This window comes from Metopolophium dirhodum, chromosome 9 (genome assembly GCF_019925205.1).
Source record: "Metopolophium dirhodum isolate CAU chromosome 9, ASM1992520v1, whole genome shotgun sequence".
NCBI classification, from domain to species: domain Eukaryota; kingdom Metazoa; phylum Arthropoda; class Insecta; order Hemiptera; family Aphididae; genus Metopolophium; species Metopolophium dirhodum.
This window is the reverse complement of record NC_083568.1, coordinates 20591337-20607576: the sequence shown is the minus strand read 5'-3', so window position 1 is coordinate 20607576 and position 16240 is coordinate 20591337. Positions and strand designations below refer to the sequence as shown.

At 34.4% G+C, this 16240-nt stretch overlaps 1 protein-coding gene across 2 annotated transcripts in view; it reads left to right on the top strand.

The window, feature by feature from the left end:
* The window catches only part of LOC132952946 (autophagy-related protein 16-1), a 176459-nt gene that overhangs the window by 99344 nt on the left and 60875 nt on the right, over positions 1–16240 (top strand). The window lies entirely within an intron of this gene.

Below are 16240 nucleotides of genomic sequence, written 5' to 3'. Positions count from 1 at the left end.
TTCATATTATGTACCAGGTACTGATGAGGTACATCGCTGAAATTTTTTTGAAGTAAAACAATTTTAGCTGTGAATTTTGTTTAATGACCATCTACGTATTGTATTAAGAGTAATTTTATATTTTCGTTAAAGCAGTAGTAAAGACGATAAAGAGTTTTAACATTTTGAACGCAAAAAGTCTATTTTCTTTATTGTATTATAACATTGTCGGACCCTCCCGAAATTCGATTTCGGTTACGGTGTTGTCCCCCGCGAATAAAATAGGTACTTATACTTTAATCTTTTTAATCCCACTCTCTATTGAAACGTAGACCAATAATTTTGTGACGCCTTCGTTGTACCTATATTCTATACCGCGGTATAATAATAAGACCGCGGTGTTATAATATGCATATTATTATAGTGTTTCCGAAAACATATTTATAGCGCTCGTACACGTCATATATTATGCCTTAACAGTCGGAAGTATGTTGACCGCTCGCACATTATATTATAATCGCATTACGATCGTGAACGACCACGATGTGAACTATTTAGTATTATATTACCGAGCGTCGTAACGTGGTTATTACGGGCAATAAAATACATAAAACAAAGAATATATATATTATATTCCTACTGCATATTATGTGTATATACATATTGTAATACCTATACACATATTGTTCGCGTTTACGACCGTATATTTGTACGTATGTAATGTAGGTAGGTACGTGTATACGCACCAGTTTTCGTATTTTTATTGTCTTATCGAAAATTGAAAATTTCCATGGGAAATAATTTGCCGTAAACGAGATCACTGCGATTTACACACGCACTCATTATGCATATAATATTCGTTTTGCGTTATTATATATTATGTTCTGATATTGTATGCGGTTTTCGGCAGTGGTGAGGTTATTATTATATATAATGTGCAGCGTCGTCTGAAACACTCCGAAATACATTATTCATTATGCATGATGTATCTGAAATTCTGAAACAGAAAATGGTAAAATGTAACCATAGTTAACCCGCGATGTAATAACTTTTGTACTTGTAAGATTTTTTTAAAAATTATTTTCATTTATAGTTTACAAATTTTTGAGTATTATACAATACAATAAGTAAATTAATTGAAGCGAGAAAATAACGAGACGAGGTTCACGTGATAGTCAGAGAAGATTCATTGATATCTCACTCTATATGATAATGTCAGATTATAACATAGGGGACATACCTAAAGATAATAATAACATTTCAGTAAGTCATCTATTTTATGTATAGGAATCTAAGTTAAAGTTTAGTTTTTTATTTTTAATTAGTTTAAAATGTTTCTGGACCATTTACTTTTCAGTCGACGGGTTGTATGTTGGAGCCAGCCAGCTGGTATAAAAGAGGATACATTTGAAATGAGAGAATTTGAATGGTGATGTGGTTTATGATAAGGGGTTGTCATTATAGTGGAAGAGGGGAGAGGGTTTGATTACTGACATATACCATGGAACATTATTGGTTATTGTTCTGAGGGATATTGACTGGAAAGATTGTTTATTTTTTATATTTGAGTTTTTGAATGCTTCCTATAAATTGGACGAGTATAGATTGGGCTAGATAGTAGAACTCAATTGAAGGGTTTGAAGTCGAAGTTGAAAAGACCAGCCAAAAGGTTCAAGCTCTCCTTCGATATAATACAACTATAAGAAATTTTTCTAGAGACCGGGTAATAGTTCGAGGTATCGACTATTTCGAGTCAAAAAAAAGTTCGAATTAATCAAGTTTGACTGTATTATCTGAATTTAAACAACATTTTTAAGAATAAAATTCGTTACGTATTATAGTTGAACACATCTGTCAGTTCTGTCAGTTTATTACACCGTGCAGTAGACATGATATGTATCGACGACGAACGGCATCCTGCATTTGCGATTATAATATTGTCGCCGTTCTGGTAGCCAATGGTGGGTCACTGCTGCAGCGTGTGTTACATACTTTCATGTTATTATTATATATTTTCCTATAGAAGCTGGGTGACGGCGCTTCGATCGGCTATTACAACCCTGCAATTATATACCGCAGCAGCAATAGTGCGACGAACGCGCTGAAGGTATATAATATATTTATATACCATTATATACTGTTTATTATATTATGTATATATATACATTTAGTGTGCAATGCTGTTGAACAATAATAAAATGCCTAAAAAACGACCGCGACGTCGCGCGTCGCGTACTCGCGTGGTCGTCGTCAGATATTAATAATGTATTATTGAAAAAAAACCACGATATAATATTATTATTGTATATTATTATAATAATATATATATATATATATATATATATATAGGTGCCTAAATCGATTTCGCCCATTGTCCGTTTGGAGACATCGGATCCGCGCACACGCCACTCTCTCGCACACACACATACCCACACAGAGCAATTTCGTACATATTATATTATTATAACGTGCGCGCATAATATGCCGAGACGTGGCGCACACTCTTCGTCGCAAATATAGGTATATATTATTATGTATATGCAGTACATATAATATAATATTATCGTCAACACTTGCCGTCGCCGCCGCCGCCCATATTATATTATTGTTCCGATTATTTTTACATGCGATTTTTTCTTTCGTTTTCTCCATCCATTACCTTTTGATATGCGCACATGTATAATAATATTATACATGTATAGGCGTACTACTGTATATAGACGTGTGCGAATCGCCGACACCACGTCGGAGACCGACGGTGCAGAAGAAGAAGAAGAAAAAGACACTCCGATCGGTTTTTGTCACGCGCGCGTTCCAACACGCGCGTCCTCCGCGGACGACGACTGTTCGATATATCATATTATATTGATATCTATTATATTGGTCGCATGCTACATGCTGCAGCAATAAGTGATTTTCGGTTTTTTCGCGCCATCCGTTTTTATACGGTTCATTTTTTCCTTCACGTTTTACATCTCATCGTCGCAACGTTCAAATGTTTCAACAGCTACGCGTATATAATATTTATATTGGTTGGTCAAAGGTACGCTGATGCAGATATATACGATAGGTATACATTAGGTATAAGACATGAGTATCATGTAGATAATAAATGCTCTAGCCACTGCAGTTTGAAATGTGTAGAAAGATCGTATATACGCAGTGAGCGGTAACTGCGGTATGATGGCGAAATAATGCAGTGGATCGATCGTTACGCGAGAATGCACGGGTCCGAAAAGACTTTAACGCCCGAAGACACGCGCGCTGCAGTCATCGGAACCGCGCATAGTTGCGAGTATAACCGCGTTGCTAATTATTATTATATCGACGAAACACTATTCGTATTCCGCGAGTATGTACATAACAATATAATGTATATAAACGATGACAGTATAGAGAGTTTCGTCACACTACGCATATATGAGTTCCAAGTCGGAGTTATACGCACGTGAATTCAGTATAAACGAAAATCGATATTTGAGATAATCAAAATAGTTTACTAATAATATTATAATTCGTGTCCACCGCACCGAATGTACAGCTCATGAGACGAGCTAATTTCTTATGCGTTATTATAATATAATATATTATATGTAATTGTGCCGACGCCATCGTATACAATTATATGACGTATATATATATATATATATATATACACACACATGTGCATTGTATTTATTTATATATATATTATAGTTACTACGAATTACGATGTCGGCCACATTATTCCCATTGTATAAAACATTATGAAATTATATACCACAATGTATAACGAGCCACTAAATTCCGACCAATTATTTTGTATTTAACAAGTTCAGCTATGTATATGTGTATTATATAGTGTATGATACAGTGATATATATATATATAGTGTCCACGCGTCTTCTATACTCTACTCTATACCGTTTTTTCGATGTGATCTGTATATATATTATTTTTAAGTGGTGAAATGTATTTGAGCAACGCACACGATTGCACGTCATTTGCGAGCGTATATTATATATGTTTTACAGGTTCATTTATTTATTATATTTATTTGTTGGTACTTCAGCCGCCAAAACTCGTATATATTGTGATATATTTATAATATAGAAACGGCGTGGTTATTACATTATAAATATTATCTCTTATTTTTAAACATATTGTACAATATACAATTATTACTATATCAGCTTCGCGCGTGCGCATGTGTGTGTAACCTCGGGGTCAAAATAAACCCATAAAATGAATATATACTGACGCATATTATTGCTGTACCATATACCTACTTAAATAATATAATCGCAAATACCGCTCGGGGACTCGAATATAATATGCCGCCACTCGTGCATGTGCCGTCTCGACCGAGGAATTAGCAAAACTAAGAATAAAAACTCGAATGAAGTCGCGCCCGGACAAAAAATATTATGTGTGACGATCAGATAAATCAACGGCGAGCTTCGTCGTCTCGCCAGTTATTTCTCGACATTATTTCCCGTTTACGCCGCCGCGATATTTGCATTATTGGAACGGAGATTTAACGTGCGGGCGTGCAGTGTCCGGCCATATAATATATTATAATAAACGAACCTCGTATATAATATATTATAATATATTATTATGTTCTATATTATGCATTAAGGTGCGAGATAGTGTGCTCGGCGACGGTATATATTATAACGTACTATATTATAATGAACGACGGCGATTTGTTAAAATTTTTCTCTTCCCAACGCGTATATTAATAATAATAATATGCGTTTACCGCACGAGACGCGACCGAAGTGTACAATATATATTATTATTATATGAGTACGCGACACATTCGAGTATAGGTATAGTTTACTATATATATAGGTAGTTATAATAAATGTCGCACGATTATGTATAAAGTATATAATATCGCTTGTTTTTAACCGATCGGGCGGTGCGCGTAAATTGCATCGCATATAATATAATATGTACAATATTTATCATCAATATTCTGCAAATATTTACGCTCTACAATATAGATGCATATATATATATAGTCGTTAATAGTTATGTACGGAGCGGTTGCAATCGTCATATATATTAATATTTAGATGCGCGATCGGGTGATACCTATACGCGGTGTTAATATGCGCCATAACGAGTATAGGTATATCGAATGATAAATCGATCGATATTTTTCGCCGATCGTTTATCACTAGACGATCGATTCACACACACACACACACACGCATAACAAAAGTGTTGATCAGCTGTCGGACGGTGCGATGACTCGCCTAAAAAATAGTATATTATAATATTATTATCGGATATTGCAGCACGCACGTATATGTATAATGATAATAATATATTACATTGCCGTGCGTGCGTCGTCGATCGAATTCGCGGTCAGTTCAAAGGTCCTTTACACACATTCACCTATCGCCGTATACTATATGCATTGAACGTATTATACTATCGTGCTCTTGTCGTCCGATTTATATATTGTTATTATTATTATAAACACCTGACACTGCCAATTATTGTGCCCGTCGCCCGACGACGATGATTTGGCAATAATACAATATATAATATCGACGCTCGTACAATGATGGGTTTTCTATATTATATTAAACGGTAGCGTCATATATATATATATAATATATTATAATTGTTGTTGCAGCATACGTGCGGCAGGTCCACCGTAATAATAATAGGTAGTTATTATTAATATTTAATAATGGACTTGAAGTCCAAGTCGTCTCGATCGGTCCAAATGCCAGTTGTATATATACGCGCCTTAAATATATATATAATTCATATATACCTACCTGTATTGTATTATTATATTATGTTATAGACGTGAATATTTTCCGCTGCGACCCCGTACTGCGGTGGACGACGGAATCTCGTCAATGATCTCTGAAACGGTTTTTTTTCTAAAAATATTTTCTACGCCCGACGGCGGCCCAGAGCACGTGCAACGCAGCTATTAAAATGTATTATAATATAATATTATATATATTGTATTATTATAATATCATCACATAATAATATATCGTTACAGTTATCGGGTGATCGGAAGCGCGGGAGGCATGTGATCTATATGTATATATTATAATATAACCGTATTCGGCGTTTGCGCGTTAAACTCGCGGGCTCGCGAGTGAAAATGGATATTATAATACAATTATTATTGTACCATATAATATTATACCTACCTATTACCATAATATAAATATAGAAAACCGCGCGTTTATCGATGTGTTGTATAGGTACCGCGCAGGTATAGAACACCACGATGTCGCCTCACGTTTGCCCGCAGTAAAATCGCGGCGATGGAGGTATATTATACATATTTTATACGCCTGCCGATAGAGAGAGGGAGAGACGACATTTTCGATAGAAGTAAAAATCTATACGTTGCCCGTCATAGATATTATATTGTATCCGTACGTTTTGTATAATATAAATACTTGCTGGAATATTGAAAACTATATATTAATATAACGCGTAGGTACCCATGATACTTAATTGTAGACGTCGGTCAGGTCTCTCACACACACACACACACACACACACACACACACACACACACACACACACACACACACCCGCGCGTGGTCGATTATTGTCCGTTATTCGGCAAAAATCGCAAACGCATTCACGAATCGTATACACAGCTGGCATGTCCTGTAATAATACGTAAAAGCGCATACCTATATACATATTATTATGTCGTCGTCGTAATTTTCCAGAAACGCATTAAACGAATCGTAAAAAAAATCCCATTTCCAAAACTTTAGTCGTTTTGTTGCTGATTAACGACGAAACGTCCTCCGCGGGCGTATAGGTATATTTAAATACGGGTAAACAAATATATACACTCAAAACAAATACGCGTGTAACTACGCATCATTGCTGTATATATTATTATTATACTGCACGTGCATCATTTGATATCTGTGTTGAACGGACTTGTACAATAATTTTTCGTTGCTCGTAAAAGCTACTTATTAGTTATTAGTGTGTGCGGATGTGCAGTGTGTATAATATATTATATAGTCCCATGTGGATATAATAACGCGCGTACACGATATATTTTAATAAAAAAAAGACATAAAAAACGTGTCATGTGTACCGCCGCCGATACGACGACATCGAGATTGTTCCCACTTTTATATTATTATATTATCGTGAACACATCATGACGACGGGCTTTGGACTTAAAATATATAATAATAATATATATTTTATACAGTGTGCACGGGTATATATTATGTACCGCAAAACCGGGTGAATATAGAAACGGTGGGGTAAATAGAAACAAAATCAGTGTTTTTGCTCAAAGTCGAGTTTTCATTTTATCAATATTTTTTATTCACATTATCGATTGTCAACTAGTGCGGTTTCCAAATAATCAAGGATTATTATTTTATTGTTCCTCCGTGATAGCCAAACATTAATAAGAAAAAAGTGAATTCGTTGAATAAACATATACACGTTTCTTTTGGTGTCCATTTTCCAGATATCAAAAATTGAGCGTTTAAAAAAAAACTATATAAAATAATCTGTTAATAATACAAATATTTTGACTGAACATCTGTTAAAGTACTCGAAAAGACCAGTATTTCGATGTATTTGATCATCTATAAAGCGCAAATAGAAAAGTTTGTATGATACCTACTTCAAAGTTCATAAGTGTTTTTATTCACCCGGTTTTATACGGTACGCACTGCAGTCGAGTGCACCTCCACAATATTATACACCATGCCTGTACGTATATAACATAATAATAACAATAATAATCGGTCACGAAATTAGGTCTTCTACTCTGCCCACATGACGAGATAGCAGTCGATCGACTTTGATGGGCCGCGATCCCGAGACCGTTCTAATACTACCTACACATGACACGCGTGTACATATTTTATATATTTTTTGTGTGGCGTGCGTCTTATATTGTATTATTATTATTATTATTATTGTGATTTGTGATTATCATTATTGGCTGTCGCGGCGTTAATATAATAATAATAATAATGACAAACGCACTCCTGTTTCGACACGCGTCACGTCGAGTGTCTTCAGCGGCGGCGCGCAGACATGCCGTGATGTGTATATGAGGTAAAAAAAAAATTCTAAAATTGCTTTCAGACAGTGTGACAACGAGTGGAGGATTTGTAGCCGTGCAGCGTGGTTTCCACACTCTAAATTCGCAATAATTTACGACTTTTCACTTTTGCAACGAGTATTCTACATTGTAGTGCAGAATATTATAGACAATACGCCGTGTAGACTGCTACTATGAAACGAACATATTCGACCGATTTTGATTTCCTGCACGCGAAATTCGCAATTTCCTAATTATTATTTTCGTAACGCGTAGGTATTTTACATTATAGTATGGAATATAGATAATATACATCGTGTACAGACTGCTGTAGAGGTACCCTAAGCAATGAACGATATTTTACTCTTTTCGTCGTGACTTTTATAATATATATAATATTATGATTAGGTACTCAATCGTAATCGTCGTATGATTTTAGATTCTCAGCGCATGTTTTGTCCGGGGACCACTTTTCAACCAGAATATAAGACGCTTATTTGCCCATTCGATTATTTATTTATTTATTCATTTATTTATCATTCATTTATGCGTGTACCTACCCATTTTCTAGTAGCGAATTTTATCGTATCAGTACTACCTATAATTATTGAGAAACGATTTTTCAATTTATGGTTGTGTTTTTTTGTCTATAATCGCGTAAGGAAAATTATTGAAACATGGCGCGAAAACGGTTAAAACGTGATTTTGTTCGATTTTAATTTTGTTATTTCTTTACCCACGTTATTCCGAAAATAATAAAATTAATGATTCTGAAATTCTGAAATAACCCTTCAACGAATATGTATAGTAGTTAGTTGTATACCATACCACACGTATTGACGGTGATACAATTTTTTATTTTTAAAATTTTTGGCTATTTATTGAAATTTTAGATTTCGAGGGTATTATGTACAATAAATCATATTTATTATTTCTACGTTTACGATATTATATAATCATTGTATACCATATTATATATTTATATATTACACAAAAACTCTGCTGAGAATAGTTTTGTTGAATTCATTATAATTTACATCCGCATTACAATTATCTACCTCAATGACTATATTGACTTCGAGGTAGGTACACTTGAAATCTATTATACAGCAAAGTCAGAGCCAGTTCTTGGGTTATTTTTTTTCTGTAGATATTTATTTACAGATTCATATATTATAATAATATTATACTATGCATACCTATTTATGCCTATACATACTTGTTGCAGTTGCAGTATGCAATATGCATGTGCATCGTACATGCATAATATATAGCTATATTATGTATTATATTATAATATGTAGGTACATCGTTATAGCTTTATTATATATCATTTTACGCGTTATAAATTGTTCTATATGTGTATAGCGTCATTATCATCCAAGATTCGATTTCTATATCCACCACCGGTCTACAATCATAAAAGTATAATATATTATACTATACGAGTAAATTGTCCAGTATTATCCACTGTACCGTATATATAGGTATACACGTACCTAATATAATATGGCTATTACTTTATTAGTCTTTGACGATAAAACAATATTATATATTTGAAAAAAAAATACACAGCCGTTGATACGAATATAATATGAATATCGAACGGTATAAAACATATGACGAGGTGCAGCGGCACCAGCACTTATAGAGGAATAAAAAATTACGCTTGTCGCCGGCCCGTCCAGGTGTTCTAATTTTCTCGCCCACGCCGCCGCCGCGTTTCATTTGCTCCCGTACATACCTATATATATATGTATTATATATTTATGTACCTACATATATTATATCGGTATTGCAATAATGTGAGTACTTGTGCGACGACAATATCCGTACCGTCTACCTGCGCAGTTATGTATAGGGTTGGTTTATTCGTACTCGGATCGTTATTATATTTCATATTTTATCGGTCGGTTTTTGCCCACATTTCTCGTTGGACATAAACTCTTGAAGTAGTCATATATAATAATATATTATAATACTATGATGTATACACTTAGAGCGAACATATAACGCGTAGTACGACGACGGTTCGGCTGTGTTTTACGATCGTAAAATATGTATTCGGACGTCGTGTGTACAAAAACCCGATTGTGGCCGTACGTCAGCGAACCACCCACTGCATTTTTCCATTATTATTATTATTATTATATTAATAACTCAACCGCGGGCCTACGGTGTTCATGATAATAATAATAATAATAATAATATAATATCGCATATTTCGTGCGATCATCATCATGCAGCGAGTGTCCCACGACTACGGATATGTGCAAATAAAAGTGTATAAAAGTGACGTGCGGTCAGTTTCTGAAAAAATCCAAAGTGCTCAGCGGCGGAAATTTATTGCAGGCCTGTACGTACGTTGTGTAGTATACTTGATTGTACAAACTTCTGATTTGAAATGTTGTGTTGGTGCAAACTTATATTTTTGTGTCGCGAGAAAATTGTGGAAAATCATATTATTGATCGTATATATAATATATACACCTACATGTAACTGTTCTATTTTCTGTAGCCGAGATCATCGAACAAAAAGTTACGGATACTAGATAATAATATTATGAAATTGAACTTTCATAAAAGTGGTGAATATCTATTGTATGTAGAGGCCGACAATATGGTTGTAATATAAAATGGTATAAACCGTGGTTGAAAACATATCTCGGAACGACCGCGATGAAATAGATGCGCGCCCTGCGGATTTCGCTCGATAACATTATTATTTTTTTTTTTTTAACATCAGCCGATGTGTTGTTGCATCCGCACAACTGCATATAATTAGTATGCACTGCACTCCTCTCCTGCGTTGCACCGACCGATTGCTGACACCGTTTGTTAATATTATTAATTATCCGGTGCGTCCGAGCGCTGAACTTATTCGCAGACATATATACATAATAAATAAATTATAATATTATTATTATACAAACGGTCTCTGATAATTATTATTGTCGGGCGTTCGATTTGCTAACGATGCTCGTATTACCATTGATTATAAATAGTACCTATTCGTGTAATGTATAATCAATGGTTTTACGCAATACGTAATATATATGTATTGTATGTATCATTATGTTCGTGTTATACGCATTGCACACTTAACAGAATCGTATACGGCCGAGCAAATAAATTCCACGTGACTTTCACGATTTTCGTTTACAAATCATCATTATTATTATTATTATTATATTATTATACGTTACCGTGTCTATGCCATATGTTAAATACTGTTATTATAAATATATTATGTTGTGCGCGCCGAACACCGTATGTTCATAACCAACCGCCCGAACCTATTACCTACCTACCGCGGTATATTATGATATATAACCGTGGTATATAATTTGTCGCGTTTAAATAATACTTCGTATTGTGTCGTACATAAATTACGCGTATAATATTATATATAGTGTATGGGGTTTCTCGTTGATTAATTTATGAGCCCGGGAATTAGCTCTGTGCGGCGGGTACGAATTTAAACATTTTATTTTTTTATTTTTTACTATATATACGTCGCATATATTATTATATTGTATATTTCCCCGATGCTTGTGCGACTTCCGAAAGTATGTTAATACATAATAAAACGTTACTATACTCCATTATAATAATGTCGTAGCTACCTGACTGACGTGTTTGTTATCGGTTCCGGCAGACGGGATTAATATATTATTATTATTATTATTATTGTTATAATATAATGAAATAAAATGTCCATATAAAAAACTGTCCGACTGAACATCTTGTAATTATGCACGCGCCATAATAGTGTTCCGAAAACACGGTTTGTCACTCGATCGCATACATGCGATAATTGCAGACGTATACCTATATAATAATATTATATACTATGGGTATATTAATAATTCAAATGTTTTTATTTTATTACGTTTGACCTTTCAAACGAGTTCTATTTTTATGATTTCTCTCTTATAAAAAAAAAAAAAAAATAAATACATAAAAATAAAACGCATACAAAATACTACATTAAGTCTAGTTTGGTTCATATATGTTATACACACACACACACATATATATGCATATTAATCGGCCAAGGAAAGAGTCCGCGCCCTGAAAAATATCGTTGTGCATGCGGCTGACCATACTTCAGGTAGGTATTATGTTATATATTATACACCGTATATGATCGCTTACCGTAGGTATACCTAAGTATACACCTGTATTGTAAATCGTAATACGTAAAATGTTTAAATTTAAACTCGTCTCGCGTGGATTTCTCGTGCAAATTAAAATATTAATCAGATCATCGTCGTTTCCGCGTCTACGAGCTACGCGTATAATATAAAACGTACACCCGTTTATTACCGCAAGTCCTACATATTATTATTAAATAATTATCACCGCACGCATTATTTCACATTCCTATATATTTTAATAGACGAGCCTATAATAATATAATATACGCACCGCGTAGATGAAGCGATAAAAAGATTTTTTTTTTTTTGCTCCGTTTTACACGGTATACCTACCTATATGGGTAGGCATATAATATTATCTCTGGGTTAAGGTTGCCTAGGTACCTATATTATATATACCTTCTCGATGTATAGACGACCGCTGCAGATCGTGTATAATGGTTTGTGTTTACTCCGAGAACATGTGTTTACAATCTGTGAGCCGTCATCTCTGCGGCTGCTCGTAACCGTCGCACAATCGACGCAATTGGTCCTAAATACGGTAAGATCGAGGCGTCACTCGGGGACTTGTGTGTGTGTGTTTGACTTCGAAGACGGAAATAATAAAATTGTATGTATTTTCATTAACCATTAGTAGGACGTATATCGTACGACTCCGGAGCACAACGATTATAATAATAATATGTAAAACGTTTTTTTTTTGTTTTTTCGGTCAATTGTAATTCGTAATGCAATAATATTGTTCGACTAGCGGAATCCGGTGTAGTGGTGTGCCCGGGCTTTATTTAATAAGTGTACACCCACCTGCACAATGTCCCGTTTTTAAGGTTTCAATTATTAATTCGTTTTCCCGCGCACACGAATATATATTCGCCGCCCGTTTACGAGACGCGCCCGTGATCCGCGGGCTATATAATAACCGAAAATCGTCATGCGAACTTGTGTAGTTATTTTTTCATTTTTTATGACCATTAGGTGTATTACAAACGCGTATACAATAACACAGCTATCTGCAGCAACACATATCATGTATCGTATAATATGTAATGTAATAAATTAAGCTCGTATACGTCGTATCGTATACTTAAAGTCAGATTGGCGTATTTTCAAATATTTCGTGGATAACCAACCTTATGTGGATGTGAGAAAAAAGTTGGGTTGAAATAAAAATGGGTTTTATATAAAGATACCATCTATAATAACTTGTAGTCGTGTTACTATAAATGTATCATGCATATAAATTATGTAATTCGATATAATATGCGATGTCTATAACATAATGTAGGTTCGTAATTTTATTTTATATTTTTCATAATCAAAAATTGTATATAATATGATGGTTTTTTTTTTTTAAAAAATTTCCATTTATCGACGGATAAGCATAATTCACATTGATTGTTATGTGAAACCTAACCCATTAACTAGTTTAAATCGGTCAAATATCACATCAGGACTTTGAATGTAAAATAGCATTTAGAAGTAGTCATAAATTGCGGAATCGAAAATAATACAAGTCCAAGGGATGGATACAATATAGTTTCTCTCTCCCCCCCCCCTTCGTCTGCGATGAATACCCGTACATAGCCGATAGTCGGCCAACCCGCTGTGCGTATATGTATGGACACTAATATAATACCTAATAAGTGTTATGTACCGCGGCGAGCGTGATAATAATATATCGAAATAATGATTTGCGAATTATTCAGCAGTGTAAATCCGTGACACTGACGAGGAAATTATAATATAATCATTGCAAACGAAATTATATTATGTACGGTATAGTGGTATATCTACCGGCCATAGAGTGTTGGGAAAAAAAAATTCAATATATTAATATTGTATATCTATACTACGCGTATTACCTATGCATGATATATGGGCCGATCGAATATTAAAATGTAATAATAAATATATTTGGACGACGTGTCTGTCACTCGTATTACACACACAAACACACACACGCACACACACACACACACACATACATTTAGGTTCTGCGGGATGAGTATTCGCATCCGCATAATATATTACATTTGACACGCAGTTTGTATTAATCTTCGATTTGCTCCAGTTTTGACGACACCGCGACCTACTGCATTTGCACCACTCGTATATACCGCTCTACCTATTTGTATGTGTGTATGTGAGTGTATAATTTATGTACAATGCCATGCACGTGGAAGATTTGATATATAAATACAGGGTGGTTCATCGAGTATGCTTTACCCCTATTTGTATCTATTAAACAATACATTTATTCGAATCCTGATGATTTTTGGAAATCTCAAGTAGGTAGATATATTATACATAAGGACTATATTTTTGAACTGTCAGATGTTGTATACCGTTCAAGGAGTGCTCTGTGATGGCACCAACTTATCTTATTTAAATTTTTAATCACAATTTTCCTCGGTAAATTGATGATCGGACGACGGTTTTGAAAAATTTGACGTACCTTTACCCAAATCAAAATTTGAAGGACTAAAGTTATTTAATTTTGTGCATTACCTAATGGTAAGTCCATTGTTTAGGAGACATGTATGCGTGGCCTCCGATGTTTTGAAATCGTTATTAGATACGTAATAAATATTAATCTATCAATATCTTATAATTTGTAAACAATATTATCCTAATAAATGGGTAGGCACTATGTAGATTCAATATCAGGTACTTACATGTATTTTATAGTATAATCTTAAAACGATTTTAGGTATAGTACCTATAGTATTTAAGGACTATATAAAATATTATCCTTATTATATAGATTCAAATAACTCGGAAACTGCTCGTTGGATATGTGTCCGATTTAGATAATATGTACAAAATATTATCACACAAATTAAATTAAAATACCGCTTTTAACATTTTACAGTAAAAACCAATTTCGAAATAATAATAATAATTTGTATCGTCTTGGAGGGGGGCATGATTGCAGTGAATCACCCTGTATATGATATGGGTATGACGTATGTTCATGATGTGTCACACGACACGCATTACATCGGTGGCGTTTAACGCGCGCTGCAGCTTCCGCCGACCCACTTTTTCGCACCCATTCGTTAAAAGAGCGCGCCGGTCACCCGCTGAGCTTTCGCGTGCATGGTGTCCTCTTCCGTTGGCGCCGACCTGCGACGCGTGCAGTGTATTGAGTATATATACAGTGCGTATATAATAAAATAATAGGTAATAATAATAATATAATGCCAATGTGTGTACCGAGTATATATGTATGTATAGTTATGTTTCCCATTGACGACGAAATAAATACACATTATTATTATTATTATTATTATGTTACCTAGGTATGTATAGTTTTGTCGCGCGTGTATTATATTGTGTCGGCCGTGCGCAGACGTCTGCAAGTACGTCGTTATTATATTATGTTCATTGTGCGGTTATTCTTTTTAGCTCTAATTAAAAATAAAAATTGAAGAAGACAAATATAAATGAATTGGAATAAAAATAATCGACGTTCCCGTGACGATTTCGATTTCTACAATATAAATTTAATAATATATAAATGTATATACAGCATATTACACCCAAGTACCTAGCTATATTATGTGGGTCCGCACGCTAGAGACACGCAGCGTTCGAGTATCTTTACCAGAAATCCGCGGCCACCGTCGTAGGTAACCGATTTTATTATTCTCAAAAAATGGTTATTAGCCTTCATAATAATAATATTATGCACTCTTAAACAATATTATTGTTGGCAATTCATTTTTAAAACGATATTTAACTTTCGAAAAAAATGACCATGATTTTAGACCTAACTCGGAAATTGTTGTCATTGTCGTTGGTATACAGTATACGATACAATATTAATTAATAATATACATTGATCCTCCACCCACCTCGGTCTGTTTAAAGCTATAATGTATTTTGCTCGAAAACCGATTTCGTTTATATTTCTGTCCAGTGAGAAAACATACCACGAAGAAAATCGATTCTTAAATGTTTCAGTCATTAGATAAGATTGACATCGTACAATCGTCACTCGCGCATCTTACACGTCGGTCATATGGTGTGTATTGCA